Source organism: Alligator sinensis, unplaced genomic scaffold (assembly GCF_000455745.1).
Source record: "Alligator sinensis unplaced genomic scaffold, ASM45574v1 scaffold73_1, whole genome shotgun sequence".
NCBI classification, from domain to species: domain Eukaryota; kingdom Metazoa; phylum Chordata; order Crocodylia; family Alligatoridae; genus Alligator; species Alligator sinensis.
The window spans coordinates 1,302,122-1,307,217 of record NW_005841838.1 but is presented as its reverse complement, the minus strand read 5'-3'; the positions used below and the strand labels follow the sequence as shown (position 1 = coordinate 1,307,217).

General features: G+C 41.4%; 1 protein-coding gene across 1 annotated transcript in view; it reads right to left on the bottom strand.

The window, feature by feature from the left end:
- Positions 1–5,096, bottom strand: part of CUNH16orf72 (chromosome unknown C16orf72 homolog) — a gene marked incomplete at its 5' end in the record, with an annotated part of 24,427 nt that overhangs the window by 13,271 nt on the left and 6,060 nt on the right. The window lies entirely within an intron of this gene.

The window sequence follows — 5,096 nt, the reverse complement described above, 5'->3', positions numbered from 1 at the left end:
CCCGCTGCTTCACCCCACTGCCGCAGCGGGCCAGCTTCTTTCCACCCTCAGGCCTGGCCCTCCCCCACACCCCCCACATCAGATCCGGGTCCACTCCCCCATCCCCCCAACCCCTTAATCCTTAGCAGGCAACTGGCTAGTATTCTAATAAATGGATAGGAAAAGCAAAATGGGAAAGGATCTGTGGCAGATAAAAGACAGTACAGAAAGTAAGTAATTCCTGCTCACAGTAGGGGATACATTTTACTTCCTTAGAATACAATCACAGTGCTGTGATTAAGGCTAGAAAAGAACCCATGTAATCTAGGAATTATTTGCAGGGTCCTTCTTCCTTTGCAACCTGCATCTTCTGTAGCTTTCCCGGTTTGTTACAAGACACATGGATGCCTACAAAATCAGTTCCACAAAGAGAATAGCACCATTATTACATAAGAGAAACTAATGCCAAAGCTGCCAAAGAAAAAGAGAAACCAAGGTTAGGGCATAAAACAAGGATTAGGAAGCAGGACATCACAAAATAAAGGAGCAGAGATACCACAGTATGCTATCCTTATACTTTTCCATTTACACATGTGCTGCTATTCAGACAGAGATAGCCAACTTGTCGCATACATGCCACAACTGGCATGGGCAACCTCTGCACATGGCACGTGGTAGATCAGGACAATAGCAGATACAGCAGAAAGAGCAGCAGATTGGACAGGGAGCACAAAGCAAGCAGCAGAAAACTGAGCAGGGCAGCATACTGAGCAATGGGAAAGGAAGGGGAACTGGTACTCGAAAGTGTGAGGGCTAATTTGTGGCAAGCCTGCCCAAAAGGTCCCATATAATATTTAAGTTTTGTTTAATATAATATGGCATGATAAGCAAAAAGTTTCATAAAAATATTTTGTGTCCTAGACTTTTTTTTCTTTTTAAGAATGTGCCATTATCTGGGTAGCTACTGCACTACCTCTAATATCAAACCAGATTTTTCTATGCAAGAACACACATTAGGCTGAGGACTGCTCCAGTTCCAGTATTTAGAAGACTGTAGTAAAAATAAAGAGGACAAGTCAAAGAAAATAAAGCCCTACCCTTTAAGTTCACAAGACTGCCAGCTAACTTGACTGATGAAGCCCTGTAATTCTTTACCCACATTAAATTAGAAAAGCTGGGAAATTAAGGCAGAGCAGTAGTTTCTCATAGGTCTTTATTTTTGTAAAACTGAATACTGAACGGTTAAAAAGAAACTGCAACTCCCAACTGAGCCTATCAAGAAAGAACTATAACACTAGTGGGTTAGCCTACGTAAGGATAAGTTTTGGAAGCATTAACCAGACACTTCACTCTTAACTACTTTGTCCAATTCAAGAGAATTAGACATACATGAACTCTGCAGATACATCAGAGAGCAAATATAGCTTGATAAGAATGAGGCTTTTTTTTTTTTTTTTTAAATAAAATTAAAAAAATCACGTGTAGCAGTCAAAAATATTGAAAAGATATAAGTTTTGGGAAGAGTTTAGTAACTAGTAAGGGGAACAATTCAGAAGGCGCAGGAGTGGGGGAGGAAGGGTGTCTGTATCAGTGGATAAAAAAAAACAAACATCAACATTAAAAAAATAAAAGAAAAAAAATCAGATTTTTTTTTTTTAAAAAAATGTAGATTATTTTTGATTTAGTCTTTTTTAATTGTTTTGTTAAAAAGCTTTTAAAAAAATTAAAACTATCTTTATATAGGTTTATATTTAAGATACATTAAAGTTCCAATATCATAATGGAATAGGGATTATAATTTCTAATTATATATTATTTGAGGCAATATACTCATATAACCTTTATAGAAAAGTTTTATAAATAGGTTACAACAGGCCATGAGTTATATGACCAGGCTGCCTGGCATGGTGCGGCAGCTTCCACCAAAGGCAGGGGGGTGCCTCAGGCCTCTTCTCCTCCCTTCCAGCCTGTGCCAGGGGCTGGGCTTGTGCTGCTGCTGCCTGCATAAACTGGAGCCAACATGCTATTATGGCCTGAGTGGGACGGAGGCAGCTGGGGGCACCTCCAGCTAGGCTGGGAGGGGACAGGGGGCTGTGGGTCGAGTGAGGGACACCAACTAGCATGCCCCAGGGGGGCAGGGGACTCAAGTTCAGACACCAGCAGCGTCAGGGGTTGTGGGTCAGGAGAGGACATGGATCTTTGCAAATGGGTCCCAGTAGGAAAAAAGAAAAAAAAAAAAACAAAACAGTTCTAGACTGAGCCTGAACCCTAGATCCCTGCCTCACTGGGCCATGCTGGTTGGTGTCCCTCACTCCTGACCCACAGTCCCCTGCCCCACCCCCCAGCTGCCCCTGTCCCACACGGGCCATAGCACGTTGGCTCCAGCTCACGCGGGCAGCAGTGGAGCAAGTCCAGCCCCGGCACGAAGGGAGGAGGAGAGGCCTGCAGCACGCTCCATGCCCTGGGTGGGAGCCACTGCACCACACCAGGCAGCCAGTCATGGGCCCTCCCGCCCCCAGAGCAGCATCTTCCAGCCACCCCAGCCCTGCAAGCACAGGCACCAGCCCTGGTGCCACCAGCCAAGCCACACAGCTCTCTGCCATCCCCTTCCCCCGCTGAAAGGGGCAGGCGCCTTCCTGCCACCCTTCTGCCCTGCCACAGCTCGCGACCCTTTGAAATATTCTTGTGACCCACTTTTGGGTTTCCACCCGCGGGTTGAGAAACACTAGTCTAGAGAAGATCCTATTAAGCATCTCTGTGGTGCTTAGTTTCAGTTCTCAAACTGGATGTCTCTCTCCAGAGACAATATTTTTGTTAACAGCATTAAATGGAGATGAGAGACAACAGACCTGACTATCTACCCATCAGCCCTGTTGTTGTTCTACAAGATTGTGTACAGAGTCAAGTCCTTACCCCTCTCTAGAAGTGCAAAGTTTCAGGAAGTTAAGTGAAAAGGATATCAAACAACAAGAATGGACTTCTTGTAGAAAACAACGATCAAGTCAAGGCTTCCTGACCACCAATTTAAATCATTACTTAAATCATAGGATAAATCGATTTGATTTAAATCAGATCTATACTAGCATGAATTAGCTTTACTTTTCTGAAGACTTTAATGACAGTTACACCTATAGATACACACTTCACCTAGAGAAACCTTAAAAAAAAAAAAAAAAAAAAGTACAGCAAGCCAGACATTAACCTGATCAAAGGACTACTGCAGGATACATCTGCATCTCAGGAACAGATTTGACACTGGTGTCAGGAAGAACTCATCCAAGGGGAACAGACAGCTGAGGTTGTCTGCCAGGTGAAAAATGGAAGCAGGACATTTCCAGATTATTCTATAGCTTAATTGCATTAAGGGAAGACTCAAACCTAATGAACCCCTTCATACATCAGTTTCTTATAAAAATAAAATTACTTGCTTCTAAGTGCCTTAAAAATTCAAGCATCTCCATAAATTAAATGACCTTCCAAATCAACATTCAACACAACCATTCATGAAAATTGTATTTTTACCATGTTGTTGTCTCCAGAACAAATTACTTCAATTGGGGCTGTAAGGTTGGGGGAGGGAAGAAACAAGATAGGAAGGAAGAACACCTCAAGATAAGCCACTTTTCTATAGGCAAATTTTGACAGGAAAAAGTACACCACAGATTAAAATCATGACAGAAGTTTAGAAGGGACTCAAGATGGGGAAACTGTTTAAAGGGAACCAGATTGAGAAAGCACCTGCCATGGTCCTGAAGTCATGTCTGCCTAGATTACTACTCCCTGATGTCAGCCTTTACCTAAAGTAAAGTACTCTATGAGCACACAGACAGCTTCAAAATCTTCTCTAAATGCTTCGTTTCTTCTGCAGAAAGTCATCCTGGATCACTCACTCACATTCATACACCAGATTAGATTCTAAAAGAAGTGCTACAGATGGCAACACCCAGTTAGACCTGATGGGTAAGCACGAGTGGCACTGTAAGCTAGGGCCTGCTCTAAGAGAAGTGCAAAATTCCACTCTGGGGTAAGTAATAAAAGATCTTTGCCTTGAAAATTGGGAGCGGGGGGGGGTTGCACCCAAAGGAAAGCACTAGTTGCAAATACACTCCATCAGTTGATCTTTATATTGCCTACATTCCTAGTTTCAATTTCACTATTGAAATGTTTTGTTTAATGTGTTTCTGGATGCCAAAGTACTGTACTTTTTCGGCTTCTTCACTTGAATACTCTGCTTGCTCTTTCTTCCTGCCACCAGCATAACTCAAGGTTCTATTTCTTCCAGTACACAGGTTAACTGGACTAGGCCCTACATAATTTTTATATGGCCTACCATTTTATACTTTGGAGATTCTGCTCAGTTGCAGTTACATATTTTAGAAGCCTAAACCAGAAGTCATAACCCTAAAGTAAACTAGTATTTTACTCTGAAGAAGAAAAAAAAAAAAAAAAAGAAATGAAGAATGTATAAATTACGCACTAATTGATCAATTCATTCCATCTTAAAAATGGCATGAAAACTCTTGAAAGCTAGCAATAGTTCACTTATGAATCAGATTAAGATCTATGTTATATAAAGCTTGTTAAGAACTATGTAAAAAACTGATTATCGGAGAACTAGAAAATGTTTCCAAAACCCAAGAGACTAGCTTTCAAACCACACAAGGAGCTAGCTGACCAAACAGAAGTGCACAAAACTAAGTTCTGTACCAGAACTCTGAGACTAAAACATAGCAGTAATCACTCTTCACATGGCAACATTTTAACCAGATCATCCAGAAGTAAAAACAATGTTGTATAACACCAGTAAAAGGTTCTCTCAGAAAAAGCAATACTTGCTTTTAAGCAATGTTTCCTTAACATAGTACAGAGAATAATGAAGATTACCATATTTTCAATTTGTTTAGGAATAGAGACAATTCTGTCTCACTAAAGAACAGTCAGTGCCAAGACTGGTCAAGATGCTAGGTAAAGTAACAGTAAGTCTGGGAAAGTGATAACTTTGCTCCCTCTCAATGATCCATTCCTACATTACCTAGCAAAGCACTGACCAGACCACTATCCTCCCCATAAAACAAGTAGAAAGTAAAAAGTGAGCAATTCCAAAGCAGCAGAATGGG